The 15,637-nt window shown below is 51.5% G+C and overlaps 1 protein-coding gene across 1 annotated transcript in view; it reads right to left on the minus strand.

Annotated features, from left to right (window-relative positions):
• The window catches only part of LOC138517048 (uncharacterized), a 341,761-nt gene extending 330,233 nt beyond the window's left edge, over positions 1–11,528 (minus strand). The window contains exon 1 of the mRNA XM_069632564.1: positions 11,472–11,528. The gene's annotated coding sequence lies outside the window, so the exon portion shown is untranslated. The remainder of the gene's footprint in view (positions 1–11,471) is intronic.
• Positions 11,529–15,637: the final 4,109 nt, after the last annotated feature.

Below are 15,637 nucleotides of genomic sequence, written 5' to 3' on the forward strand. Positions count from 1 at the left end.
TGCCTAAAGAATTGGTTGGTATGTATGAGCCTAAGTTGGATGTGTTGGATTGGTTGTCTCTGTTTGAATATAATCATGGGCTCCAGAAGATCACAGGAAATGACTTACTCACCTGGTTGTACTCTAGGCTTCCCCATGTTTCAACTGATGTGGTAATGGAGTTGGGGGAGGAGGATAGGAAAGAGTATGAATGTGAAACTAGCTCCAATAGCTAGATTTGGGAAGACCCCTTCCCAGTATCTTAAGAGGTTTTGAACCCTCAAAAAGCATGATGGTACCCCTTGGGCTACCTGGGTGAGTGAAGGGTTGAAAAACTTAGAGGGATGGATTAAGGGTTACAAGGTGAACACTTATGAAGGTATGAAGAATCTTTTTATGTTGGAGTCAATGTATGATTCCTGCTCTCCTGAGCTCAGACAGCACTTGGCTGATTCAAAGGAATTAGATTCCCGAAAGCTAGCTAAGGCTGCTGACTTGTGGGTTGCCAACAGGGCCACTCACAAGGATGCTGGGGTAACTCAGAAAAAGGATGAGGGGAAACAGCCTAAAAAGGACTCCAACGAGAATTCTAATACTGCAAATTCCAAAGAGGGCCCCAAACAAAACCAGAAGGGTAAGCCACCAGGGAAACCACAGCAGAATAGTGTCTCCTCTGGTGCTAAACCAGAGGGAGATCAGAACAAGCCATCATTCCAGAAGGCATTTGGTAAATGCTTTGTTTGTGGCTCTACTGACCATGTGAAAGGAGATCCCAGATGCAAGGGTAAACCTTCATGGATCCAACTTGCCTCCTTAGCCTTCGCTCCAGAAGAGGAAGTCCCAATGGCAAGTGGAACTTTATACTGCTGGCTGATGAACCCATTGGAGTCTCAGCCAGTGTTTCTTTAGTCTCTCTGGGGTTGTGGGAACAACAGAATTTAGATGTGTATAATTCTATCCCAGATAATACTAAAGAGTATTATAAAGACAGTGTTCAGGTAAATGGCCAGGAGACTCCTGCCATTAGAGACACTGGGACCAGCATAACTGTGGTGGATGAATCATTTTTCAAGGCAGAGGATGTTGCTAAGGCACCCAAATGCCTCACCAAGTTAGCTGGAGGGCCTGTGCAGATGTGTCCCAAGTTACCAGTTCTCATCCAGTGTAATGACATGGCTGTAAAAATACCTGTCAGTGTACAATGTGAAGTGCCAGGTAGGGTTCTGTTGGGTAATGACCTAAAAGCTCTTGGAGTTTTGTCACATACCCCCAGACCACCTAGTAAAAAGTTACAGGAGCTCACAAAACCTGCAAGGGAGAAAACCCTGCGAGGGTTATCTCAGGAGATGGTGACAGAGATCACTCCTTTACCACTGGAGCAACTCACTGCAGTAACTACCAGATCAGGAGCAAAGGGGCAACCCAAGACTCCTAGGACAAAGTCAGCAGCAAGCACTCCAGTACTTCCAACAGTTACACCTGTAACGCCACCTCCAGCTGAGGCTGAGAGGGAGGAACAACCCTGTATGGTTGAACTACACTCTGAAGAAGAGCTAGTGGGAGTCCAAGAACTTATTGGAGATCTAGACCCTGAGGACCATTCTGAGCTGCAGTCTTTACTGGCAGAAGGTGGACCCAGCAGGGCAGCTTTCCGTAAGGGACAAAGAGAATGTCCAACTCTGGAGGGTCTCCGCCAACAGGCAGCTGCTCAGGCTGATGGGCAAGAGCCTGGGAAGTATAGGTTGCACTGGGAAGATGGCCTCTTCTACAGTGAACCAACCAAGTCTGAACCTGGAGACTACAAACGCCTTGTAGTGCCTCAAGAAAACAGACAACAGTTCTTGCACTTAGCCCACGAGATTCCTTTAGCTGGTCACTTGAGCTTCAAGAAGACCAAGGAAAGGCTCTCCCTCTACTTCTATTGGCCAAAAATGGGGGCCGAAGTAGATAAGTTTTGCAAGAGCTGCAATACCTGCCAAACTTCGGGTAAGGTTGGCGCCAAGAATGTGGCACCCTTAGTGCCTCTCCCAGTTGTGGGGGTCCCATTTGAGAGGGTAGGGATTGACATTGTTGGTCCCCTTGATCCCCCTACCTCCTCAGGCAACAGGTTTATCCTTGTTGTAGTAGACCATGCTACTAGATACCCTGAGGCAATTCCTATGAGAACTGTTACTGCTCCGGCTGTGGCTAAGGCCCTAATTGGTATTTTTACCAGGGTTGGGTTTCCTAAGGAAGTAATATCCGACAGGGGGTCAAACTTTATGTCCCACTACATGAAAGCCATGTGGAAAACCTGTGGAGTTACTTACAAGTTCTCAACCGCCTACCACCCCCAAACCAATGGACTGGTAGAAAGATTTAACAGAACCATGAAGAGCATGATAGGTGCTTTAGAGGAACCTCTGAAAAGAAAGTGGGACCTTCTACTGCCATGCCTTCTCTTTGCTTATAGAGAAGTCCCTCAAGAGGGAGTAGGTTATTCTCCCTTTGAACTTCTCTATGGCCATCCGGTCAGAGGTCCATTGGCCCTGATTAAGTAGGGGTTGGAAGGCGCTCCTCCCCTCAAGCTGGTCAGAGTGACTGACTATGTGATAGGTCTCCGAAGGAGAATGTCACACATGATGGCAGAAACTAGTGATAACCTGAAAGCTGGACAAGCTTTGGTCAAGCATTGGCATGATCAAAAGGCTAACATGGTTGAGTTCACTCAAGACCAGCTAGTTCTCGTTATGCTCCCAACAAGGCAGAGGGCCTTGCAATACAGATAGATGGGACCCTTCAAAGTTGTGGGAAAACTTGGAGAGGTCAACTATCTGGTGGATCTGGACAGACCCAGGGAAGCTCCTAGAGTCTTCCACAACAACCGACTGAAAGCGTACATCTCCAGACCTGAAGTAGGAGCCTTGTTTCTAGCTTCAGCAGCAGAGGAAGAAGAGAGTGAGTCTCTCCCTGATCTCCTCAGAGGTGTACCTTTAGATGAAAACATTGAAGGAGTCAATCTCTCTTCAGATCTGACAACTGAGCAACAAGAGGAGGGCAAATCTATGTCAAATCAGTTTGCCTCCCTGTTCTCACTCTCACCAGGCTTGACCCCTTGGGGACAGCACGAGATACTCACTGGTGACTGTCTGCCAGTCAAAAGCAGAGGATACCGAATGCCAGAAACTGTGAGAACCCATATCAAGGGGGATGTCAAAAAGATGCTTGATCTCGGGGTAATAGAACCCTCTACTAGTCCATGGTCTAGCCCAGTTGTGTTAGTACCATAGGCAGGGTCCAAAGACTTGAGATTCTGTGTGGACTATAGAGCTCTTAATGCAGTCACCAAGACTGATGCCCACCCTTTACCAAGGACAGATGAGTTGGTGGATAAACTTGGTGCAGCCAAGTACCTCAGCACATTTGACCTTACGTCAGGCTATTGGCAAATAGCCTTGACAGACCATGACAAGGAGAAACTGCATTTTCCACCCCAGTTGGCTTGTACCAGTTTAAGGTCATGCCTTTTGGATTAAAAAATGCACCTGCTACATTCCAAAGGATGGTGAACCAAGTTCTAGCTGGGATGGAGGACTTCTGCATGGCATACTTGGATGACATTGCAGTCTTCAGCCACTCCTGGGAGGATCATGTGAACCACCTAGGGCATGTTTTGCTCTTGAGCAGGCCAAATTGACTATCAAGGCAAGTAAATGCCAGATAGGTCAAAGTAAGGTGGTCTACCTTGGGCATGAGGTAGGAGTTGGTGAAATAAGGCCTTTGCTCAGCAAGATTGAAGCTGTGCAAAATTGGACAACACCTACTACTCAAACCCAAGTGAGAGCCTTCCTAGGCCTCACTGGGTACTACAGGAATTTCATTGAGAACTATGGGACCATAGCTTCTCCACTGAATGTAATCTCCTCTCCAAAATTCCCTAGAAAGGTCAAATGGAATGAGTAATGCAATCAGGCCTTTGAAAAACTAAAGAAATCTCTTTGCCAAGCTCCAGTATTGGGAGCTCCTGACTACCACCAAACTTTCATTGTACAAACTGATGCTTCCAATGTAGGTATAGGTGCAGTTCTAAGCCAACTGGATGAGAAGGGTAGGGAGCACCCCATTTTCTTCATAAGCCGTAAGCTGAAGGATCCTGAGACAAGGTGGGCAACAATAGAAAGAGAATGCTTTGCTATTGCGTGGGCACTGAAGAAGTTTAGGCCATACTTGTATGGTTCTACTTTTGTCATTCAGACTGACCACCAACCCTTGAGATGGTTAATGCAAATGGAGGGAGAAAATCCAAAGCTATTGAGATGGTCAATCTGCCTGCAAGGGTTTGATTTCACCATTGAGCACAGGTCAGGGTGTCACCATCAAAATGCTGATGGACTCTCTAGGATGTATGTCATCGACTATAGGTATGAGGTTCATCCAGGAGTGGATTAAATCCTCCTGTCCCTTAGTCTGGGGGTGGGGGCGAGTGTTAGGGAGAATTCTCTGTTTAGGCTGAATTTCCCAACCTAGTGAGTCCCCCAGCAGCTTTGCTGGATTTTCGGGGTTTAATTTTTTCTTCTGCCAAGAGTGAGACTCTTTTACCCTCACTCTTGGGCATGATTTGAGTGTGTGTCTTTGAATCTAGATGTGTTTAATGGGCTATGGGGTCTTTTACTCCATAGGGCTTCATGTGTTTTTGTGATGTGTGTTACACAGCACCCTCAGTGCAGTAACACAGGGGTGTCATAGTGACCCCCCAGTATAGACTCCATACCCTGAGACTGACTACTGTCTCCCAGGGCATGTAAAGTCACCATTGACTTTACTAGTCTTAAATTCTGAACAGAACCAGTACAAACCATCATATTGTGGACGTACTGGCTGGGGCAATTCAATTGCCCCGGGGTCTGTTACTCGAGGGGGCACGTCTCCGCCCCCCCTGATCGAGTTTTGGCTGGTGGCAGTGGATACTACTTTTTTATATTCCACCGCAAATATTTTCCTATGGGGTTTCCCATTGTTTTAGGCTACTACCTTTATTTAATTATTTACGGTAGCCTCGAACATACCGCCGGTTTATTTAATTAATATTAATTCTCTGGTTGGTATTTTTTGCCAAAGCTTGATTATAAAATGGCGTTTGTGTTCTCTTCTGTGACTCCAACCCAAGTCGAGCCCTTTGTTCCACTTTGGCGGGCTTCTCCACAGTGTCTGGGGTACTTAGGAGGGGTGGAGGGAAATTTAGGCACCCTGGACTGAGTTGCCTGGGCAACTCAAGTCACACTCCATCCTGATTGGCCCAAGTGGTGAGCCGGCCGGCTCACCACTTAGCATGTTTGAGTGACAGCTAGGCTGAGTGAATGGGGGTTTGCTGCATAAAAGCAGGGCTTTGGGGACTGGAACTTCAGAAGTCGCCACAGGACCTAAGAATCCGACGAGGGAGAAGCTGAGCCAACCTGCCACGACACCACCACCGGTGGAGCACTGCTGGACTGCCTCACCACTTTTCCCAACGACAGAGGAGATTCCCGCCGGAGAGTCTTCTTCCTTTGAGTGGTGGGGATAACCAGTTTCACCGTCTTTTCGCTTTTCCGATGTACCTCGTGGCCGCCTTGCCCGTGCCAAGCACCCCGGCAACCGGGATACCACGTTTTACCACGACCGCGAAACAAAGGTACCACCTTTAACTGGAAAACTCTGCGGCTGGTTTCTTCCCTGGTAGTGCAACGACCTTCATCTTTCCTCCAAGTCGAGATCTTCTCTTCCCCTGGACGACAACGCAACTTGCACCCACTACCAGGAACAACTGCCACCGCTGGAGGATCCTTCCCACTTAAGGTACCGTGTCCCGCCTGGCTTCCCTTGCTACCGACTGTACGGGGTAGATTTAGCCCCCGGCTTTCGAACCTGGTTTAGTCTGGGACACCCTGGCTAAACTTTCCTAAAGCCACTCTAAACTCTTTTTGAACCCTCTGCAAGACTTTCTAAGCCTAATGTAACTGTGTGATCTTGGGCGCATTTGTGCTCTGCTCTCTCTAAGAGTGGGCCCAGCCTTTGGACTTTGGCTCACCAGTGACTTTTGCTCTTCTGCCTTGCTAACAGTGTTCCTGAATGTTAGAGTGGTGTACCTTTCCATATTCTGTCTTTTTCCCTCCCTTTCTCACAAACTTATTGGAGTGCAATCTAGTTAAGCGCTCACCTCTGTATGAAAATAAGTGGTGTTTTACTGTGACGTATCTGATAAGGAAAAAGGGGTGTATATATTACAATAGTAACAGTGTTTAAAATATTTTACAATAAGAGTGCTGGAGTGTTTCAACTGTGTGTTTTTAAATAAATAATTATATACTTTGATACCAAAGCTCTGGTCAGTGTTTGCTTGTATCATTGTATCTGAGTACCTATTGTGTATACTTTGCATACTGCCTAACTCTTCTTGAGGGAAGTCTGACTGCTCAGCCACAGCTACCAGGTAAATCTGGGTGGTACAGACTGCTACCAAGTGGGTTTACTGCCAACACCTGTAGTCTTAAATCTTTTGTAGTGGTCCCTAAGGGAACTGCACAGGTTTCTGCCTAACACATTGATAGGGGTATTGCTAGGGTGCTGAAGGCAGGGGAGGCCTTTGATAGGGGTATTGCTAGACTGCTGAAGGCAGGGGTGCCTATTGATGGGGTATTGCTAGGCTGCTGAAGGCAGGGGTGCCCATTGTTAGGGGTATTGCTATGGTGCTGAAGGCAAGGGTGGCCATTGATAGGGGTATTGCTATGGTGCTGAAGGCAGGGGTGACCATTGATAGGGGTATCGCCAGGTGGCTGAAGGCAGGGGTGGCCATTGGTAGGGGTATTGCTAGGGGGCTGAAGGCAGGGGTGGCCATTGATAGGGGTCTCGCCAGGGTGCAGAAGCAGGGGTGGCCATTGAAAGGGGTATCGCCAGGGTGCTGAAGGCAGGGGTGCCCATTGATAGGGGTATTGCTAGGGTGCTGAAGGCAGGGGTGGACATTGATAGGGGTACTGCTAGGGTAATGAAGGCAAGGGTGCCCATTGATAGGGGTATTGCTAGGGTGCTGAAGCAGGGGTGGCCATTGATAGGGGTATCACCAGGGTGCTGAAGCAAGGGTGACCATTGATAGGGGTATCGCCGGAGAGCTGAATGCAGGGGTGCCCATTGATAGGGGTATTGCCAGGGTGCTGAAGGCAGGGGGGCCATTGATAGGGGTATCGCCGGGGAGCTGAATGCAGGGGTGGCCATTGATAGGGGTATTGCTAGGGGGCTGAAGGCAGGGGTGGCCATTGGTAGGGGTATTGCTAGGGTGCTGAAGGCAGGGGTGGCCATTGATAGGGGTATTGCTAGGGTGCTGAAGGCAGGGGTGGCCATTGGTAGGGGTACTGCTAGGGTGCTGAAGGCAGGGGTGGCCATTGATAGGGGTATTGCTATGGTGCTGAAGGCAGGGGTGGCCATTGATAGGGGTATCGCCAGGGGACTGAAGGCAGGGGTGGCCATTGGTAGGGGTATTGCTAGGGTGCTGAAGGCAGGGGCGGCCATTGATAGGGGTATTGCTAGGGTGCTGAAGGCAGGGGCGGCCATTGATAGGGGTATTGCTAGGGTGCTGAAGGCAAGGAGGGCCATTGATAGGGGTATTGCTATGGGACTGAAGGTAGGGGTGGCCATTGATAGGGGTATTGCCAGGGGGCTGAAGGCAGGGGTGGTCATTGTTAGGGGTATTGCTAGTGTGCTGAAGGTAGGGGTGGCCATTGATAGGGGTATTGCTAGGGTGCTGAAGGCAGGGGTGAACATTGATAGGGGTATTGCTAGTGTGCTGAAGGTAGGGGTGCCCATTGATAGGGGTATTGCTAGGGTGCTGAAGGCAGAGGTGCCCATTGATAGGGGTATTGCTATGGTGCTGAAGGCAGGGGCGGCCATTGATAGGGGTATTGCTAGGGTGCTAAAGGCAGGGGTGCCCATTGATAAGGGTATTGCGAGGGTGCTGAAGGCAGGGGTGGACATTGATAGGGTACTGCTAGGGTGCTGAAGGCAAGGGTGCCCATTGATAGGGGTATTGCTAGGGTGCTGAAGGCAGGGGGGCCATTGATAGGGGTATCGCCAGGGTGCTGAAGCAAGGGTGGCCATTGATAGGGGTATTGCTAGTGTGCTGAAGGTAGGGGTGGCCATTGATAGGGGTATTGCTAGGGTGCTGAAGGCAGGGGTGGCCATTGATAGGGGTATTGCTAGGGTGCTGAAGGCAGGGGTGGACATTGATAGGGGTACTGCTAGGGTGCTGAAAGCAAGGGTGCCCATTGATAGGGGTATTGCTAGGGTGCTGAAGGCAGGGGGGCCATTGATGGGGGTATTGCTAGGGTGCTGAAGGCTGGGGCAACCATTGATAGGGGTATTGCTAGGGTGCTGAAGGCAAGGAGGGCCATTGATAGGGGTATTGCTAGGGGGCTGAAGGCAGGGGTGGCCATTGATAGGGGTATCGCCAGGGGGCTGAAGGCAGGGGTGGCCATTGATAGGGGTATTGCTTGTGTGCTGAAGGTAGGGGTGGCCATTGATAGGGGTATTGCTAGGGTGCTGAAGGCAGGGGTGGCCATTGATAGGGGTATTGCTAGGGTGCTGAAGGCAGGGGCGGCCATTGATAGGGGTATTGCTAGGGTGCTAAAGGCAGGGGTGCCCATTGATAGGGGTATTGCTAGGGTGCTGAAGGCAGGGGTGGACATTGATAGGGGTACTGCTAGGGTGCTGAAGGCAAGGGTGCCCATTGATAGGGGTATTGCTAGGGTGCTGAAGCAGTGGTGGCCATTGATAGGGTTATTGCTAGTGTGCTGAAGGTAGGGGTGGACATTGATAGGGGTATTGCTAGGGTGCTGAAGGTAGGGGTGGCCATTGATAGGGGTATTGCTAGGGTGCTGAAGGCAGGGGTGGACATTGATAGGGGTACTGCTAGGGTGCTTAAGGCAAGGGTGCCCATTGATAGGGGTATTGCTAGGGTGCTGAAGGCAGGGGGGCCATTGATAGGGGTATTGCTAGGGTGCTGAAACAGGGGTCGCCATTGATAGGGGTATCGCCGGGGAGCTGAATGCAGGGGTGCCCATTGATAGGGGTATTGCCAGGGTGCTGAAGGCAGGGGGGCCATTGATAGGGGTATCGCCGGGGAGCTGAATGCAGGGGTGCCCATTGATAGGGGTATTGCCAGGGTGCTGAAGACAGGGGGCCATTCATAGGGGTATCGCCGGGGAGCTGAATGCAGGGGTGCCCATTGATAGGGGTATTGCTAGGGTGCTGAAGGCAGGGGCGGCCATTGATAGGGGTATCAAGCACTCAGGGTTTATGTTACCGTATAAATACCCAGGGTTTTCATTAGTTAACGTGCAGCAGCAGTTCCCATTAATACTCATGGCTTAGGTTAGGTAACGTGCAGCAGCAGCAGTTCCCATTAATACTCATGGCTTAGGTTATTAATACTCATGGCTTAGGTTAGGTAACGTGCAGCAGCAGCAGTTCACATTGATACTCAGGGCTTAGGTTAGGTAAGGTTAGGTAATGTGCAGCAGCCGCAGTTCCCATTAATACTCCTGGCTTAGGTCAGGTAACGTGCAGCAGCCGCGGTTCCCATTAATACTCCTGGCTTAGGTTAGGTAACGTGCAGCATCCGCGGTTCCCATTAATACTCATGGCTTAGGTTAGGTAACGTGCAGCATCCGCGGTTCCCATTAACACTCAGGGCTTAGGTTAGGTAACGTGCAGCAGCCGCAGTTCCCACTAATACTCAGGGCTTAGGTTAGGTAACGTGCAGCAGCCGCAGTTCCCACTAATACTCAGGGCTTAGGTTAGGTAATGTGCACAGCCGCAGTTCCCACTAATACTCAGGGCTTAGGTTAGGTAACGTGCAGCAGCCGCGGTTCCCATTAATACTCCTGGCTTAGGTTAGGTAACGTGCAGCAGCCGCGGTTCCCATTAATACTCCTGGCTTAGGTTAGGTAACGTGCAGCATCCGCGGTTCCCATTTATACTCATGGCTTAGGTTAGGTAACGTGCAGCATCCGCGGTTCCCATTAATACTCAGGGCTTAGGTTAGGTAACGTGCAGCAGCCGCAGTTCCCACTAATACTCAGGGCTTAGGTTAGGTAACGTGCAGCAGCCGCGGTTCCCACTAATACTCAGGGCTTAGGTTAGGTAACGTGCAGCAGCCGCGGTTCCCACTAATACTCAGGGCTTAGGTTAGGTAACGTGCAGCAGCCGCAGTTCCCATTAATACTCAGGGCTTAGGTTAGGTAACATGCAGCAGCCGCGGTTCCCATTAATACTCCTGGCTTAGGTTAGGTAACGTGCAGCAGCCGCGGTTCCCATTAATACTCCTGGCTTAGGTTAGGTAACGTGCAGCATCCGCGGTTCCCATTAATACTCATGGCTTAGGTTAGGTAACGTGCAGCAGCCGCAGTTCCCACTAATACTCAGGGCTTATGTTAGGTAACGTGCAGCAGCCGCGGTTCCCACTAATACTCAGGGCTTAGGTTAGGTAACGTGCAGCAGCCGCGGTTCCCACTAATACTCATGGCTTAGGTTAGGTAACGTGCAGCATCCGCGGTTCCCATTAATACTCATGGCTTAGGTTAGGTAACGTGCAGCAGCCGCGGTTCCCACTAATACTCAGGGCTTAGGTTAGGTAACGTGCAGCAGCCGCGGTTCCCACTAATACTCAGGGCTTAGGTTAGGTAACGTGCAGCAGCCGCGGTTCCCACTAATACTCCTGGCTTAGGTTAGGTAACATGCAGCAGCCGCGGTTCCCATTAATACTCCTGGCTTAGGTTAGGTAACGTGCAGCATCCGCGGTTCCCATTAATACTCATGGCTTAGGTTAGGTAACGTGCAGCATCCGCAGTTCCCACTAATACTCAGGGCTTAGGTTAGGTAACGTGCAGCAGCCGCAGTTCCCACTAATACTCAGGGCTTAGGTTAGGTAACGTGCAGCAGCCGCAGTTCCCACTAATACTCAGGGCTTAGGTTAGGTAACGTGCAGCAGCCGCAGTTCCCACTAATACTCAGGGCTTAGGTTAGGTAACGTGAAGCAGCCGCAGTTCCCACTAATACTCAGGGCTTAGGTTAGGTAACGTGCAGCAGCCGCAGTTCCCACTAATACTCAGGGCTTAGGTTAGGTAACGTGCAGCAGCCGCAGTTCCCACTAATACTCAGGGCTTAGGTTAGGTAACGTGCAGCAGCCGCAGTTCCCATTAATACTCAGGGCTTAGGTTAGGTAACGTGCAGCAGCCGCAGTTCGCATTAATACTCAGGGCTTAGGTTAGGTAACGTGCAGTAGCAGCACTTCACATCAATACTCAGGGTTTAGGGTCAGTGGAGACCACACTGATGCAGAGTTGCTGCACAGAGGACCAGGGCTTGCACATTTAACCGTATGTTGAGAGAATGTGGCCCCACATAGTCGTCTCTTGGTAATCCCTGAACTCACACTGTGCTGCAAGGGTTCACACCAGGCGTCCCACAGGCACAGACTGACTCACCTTGGAACTGGCCTGCAGTGCTGAGAAGGAGCGAGGACGTGGCTCGGTCGTGCTGGGACAGGATGTGCCTGTGATGCGAAGCGCACCCTCAGCCTTATATATAGAGCCGGTACCACCTGGCAGGAGGCCAGACTCAGCACAGGAACAGCCCACATGGCGAGCTGGCATCCTGGCACCCTGCACAGGTCTCCTGAGAGGGCTGGTCCTGGTTGCCACTTCAGTATCCTGGATCTGTGAGCAGATAGCACACTGGCAGGCAGGTGGAGCAATACTGTGCTACATGCAGGCCACACACACATCACCCACCGAAGGAAGGACCACTCCCCAGCTCACACTGCCCACCTCTACACGGAGGAGCGACTGGTGCAGACCAGTGACTCCCGCCATTACACCAGGATTGCACACACTCTCTACACGAGCTGCACCACCAGACCAGTGACTCCCGCCATTACACCAGGATTACACACACTCTCTACAGGAGCTGCACCAGCAGACGGGTGACTCCCGCCATTACACCAGGATTACACACACTCTCTACACGAGCTGCACCAGCAGACCAGTGACTCCCGCCATTACACCAGGATTACACACACTCTCTACAGGAGCTGCGCCAGCACAGAGCAGAGGCTCCCGCCATTACACCAGGATTGCACACACTCTCTGCATGAGCTGCACCCACACAGAGCAGAGACTCCTGCCATTACACCAGGATTGCACACATTCTCTACACGAGCTGCACCAGCAGACCAGTGACTCCTGCCATTACACCAGGATTACACACCCTCTCTACAGGAGCTGCACCCACACAGAGCAGAGACTCCTGCCATTACACCAGGATTGCACACATTCTCTACACGAGCTGCACCAGCAGACCAGTGACTCCCGCCATTACACAAGGATTACACACACTCTCTACAGGAGCTGCACCAGCAGACCAGTGACTCCCGCCATTACACCAGGATTGCACACACTCTCTACAGGAGCTGCACCAGCAGACCAGTGACTCCCGCCATTACACCAGGATTGCACACACTCTCTACATGAGCTGCACCAGCAGACCAGTGACTCCCGCCATTAGACCAGGATTGCCCCCACTCTCTACACGAGCTGCACCAGCAGACCAGTGACTCCCGCCATTACACCAGGATTGCACACACTCTCTACACGAGCTGCACAAGCAGACCAGTGACTCCCGCCATTATACCAGGATTGCCCCCACTCTCTACACGAGCTGCACCAGCAGACCAGTGACTCCCGCCATTACACCAGGATTGCACACACTCTCTACACGAGCTGCACAAGCAGACCAGTGACTCCCGCCATTAGACCAGGATTGCCCCCACTCTCTACACGAGCTGCACCAGCAGACCAGTGACTCCCGCCATTACACCAGGATTACACACACTCTCTACAGGAGCTGCACCAGCAGACCAGTGACTCCTGCCATTACACCAACCAGGATTACACACACTCTCTACAGGAGCTGCACCAGCAGACCAGTGACTCCCGCCATTACACCAGGATTACACACCCTCTCTACAGGAGCTGCGCCAGCACAGAGCAGCGACTCCCGCCATTACACAAGGATTACACACACTCTCTACAGGAGCTGCACCAGCATAGGTAGGCAACTCCCGCCATTACACAAGGATTACACACACTCTCTACAGGAGCTGCACCAGCAGACCAGTGATTCCCGCCATTACACCAGGATTGCACACACTCTCTACACGAGCTGCACCAGGAGACCAGTGACTCCCGCCATTACACCAGGATTGCACGCACTCTCTACACGAGCTGCACAAGCAGACCAGTGACTCCCGCCATTAGACCAGGATTGCCCCAACTCTCTACACGAGCTGCACCAGCAGACCAGTGACTCCCGCCATTACACCAGGATAACACACATTCTCTACATGAGCTGCGCCAGCACAGAGCAGCGACTTCTGCCATTACACCGGGATTACACACACTCTCTACAGGAGCTGCACCAGCACAGAGCAGCGACTCCCGCCATTACACCAGGATAACTCACACTCTCTACATGAGCTGCACCCGCACAGACCAGTGACTCCTGCCATTACACCATGATTACACACACTCTCTACAAGAGCTGCACCAGCAGACCAGTGACTCCTGCCATTACACCATGATTACACACACTCTCTACAGGAGCTGCGCCAGCAGACCAGTGACTCCTGCCATTACACCATGATTACACACACTCTCTACAGGAGCTGCGCCAGCAGACCAGTGACTCCTGCCATTACACCATGATTACACACACTCTCTACAAGAGCTGCACCAGCAGACCAGTGACTCCCGCCATTACACCAGGATTACACACCCTCTCTACAGGAGCTGCGCCAGCACAGAGCAGCGACTCCCGCCATTACACAAGGATTACACACACTCTCTACAGGAGCTGCACCAGCATAGGTAGGCAACTCCCGCCATTACACAAGGATTACACACACTCTCTACAGGAGCGGCACCAGCAGACCAGTGACTCCTGCCATTACATCAGGATCACACACACTCTCTACAGGAGCTGCACCAGCACAGAGCAGCGACTCCCGCCATTACACCAGGATAACTCACACTCTCTACATGAGCTGCACCCGCACAGACCAGTGACTCCTGCCATTAAACCGGGATTACAAACACTCTCTACATGAGCTGCACCCGCACAGAGCAGCGACTCCTGCCATTACACCAGGATAACACACACTCTCTACATGAGCTGCACACGCACAGAGCAGCGACTCCCACCATTACACCAGGATTACAGACACTCTCTACATGAGCTGCACCCGCACAGAGCAGCGACTCCCGCCATTACACCAGGATAACACACACTCTCTACATTAGCTGCACCCACACAGATCAGCGACTCCTGCAATAACACCGGGATTACACCCACTCTCTACAGGAGCTGCACCAGCAGACCAGTGACTCTTGCCATTACACCAGGATTACACACACTCTCTACAGGAGCTGCACCAGCAAAGAGCAGCGACTCCTGCCATTACACCAGGATAACTCACACTCTCTACATGAGCTGCACTCTCACAGAGCAGCGACTCCCGCCATTACACCAGGATAACACACACTCTCTACATTAGCTGCACCCACACAGAGCAGCGACTCCTGCCATTACACCAGGATTACACACACTCTCTACAGGAGCTGCACCAGCACAGAGCAGCGACTCCTGCCATTAAATCAGGATTACATACACTCTCTACAGGAGCTGCACCAGCACAGAGCAACGACTCCTGCCATTACACCAGGATTACACACACTCTCTACAGGAGCTGCACCAGCACAGAGCGGCAACTCCCACCATTACACCAGGATTACACACACTCTCTACAGGAGCGGCACAAGCACAGAACAGCGACTCCTGCCATTACACCAGGATTACACACACTCTCTACAGGAGCTGCGCCAGCACAGAGCAGCGACTCCCGCCATTACACAAGGATTACACACACTCTCTACAGGAGCTGCACCATCACAGACCAGCGACTCCTGCCATTACACCAGGATTACACACACTCTCTACAGGAGCGGCACCAGCACAGAACAGCGACTCCTGCCATTACACCAGGATTACACACACTCTCTACAGGAGCGGCACCAGCACAGAACAGCGACTCCTGCCATTACACCAGGATTACACACACTCTCTACAGGAGCTGAACCAGCACAGGGCAGCGACTCCCGCCATTACACCAGGATTATACACACTCTCTACAGGAGCTGCACCAGCACAGAGCAGCGACTCCTGCCATTACACCAGGATTACACACACACTCTCTACAGGAGATGCACCAGCACAGAGTGGCGACTCCCGCCATTACACCAGGATTACACACACTCTCTACAGGAGCGGCCCCAGCACAGAGCAGCGACTCCTGCCATTACACCAGGATTACACACACTCTCTACAGGAGCGGCACCAGAACAGACCAGTGACTCCTGCCATTACACCAGGATTATACAAACTCTCTACAGGAGCTGCACCAGCACAGAGCAGCGACTCCCGCCATTACACCAGGATAACTCACACTCTCTACATGAGCTGCACCCGCACAGACCAGTGACTCCTGCCATTAAACCGGGATTACACACACTCTCTACAGGAGCTGCACCAGCACAGA

This window comes from Ambystoma mexicanum, chromosome 6q, assembly GCF_040938575.1.
Source record: "Ambystoma mexicanum isolate Mex_15411 chromosome 6q, UKY_AmexF1_1, whole genome shotgun sequence".
In the NCBI taxonomy this organism is placed as follows: Eukaryota; Metazoa; Chordata; class Amphibia; order Caudata; family Ambystomatidae; genus Ambystoma; species Ambystoma mexicanum.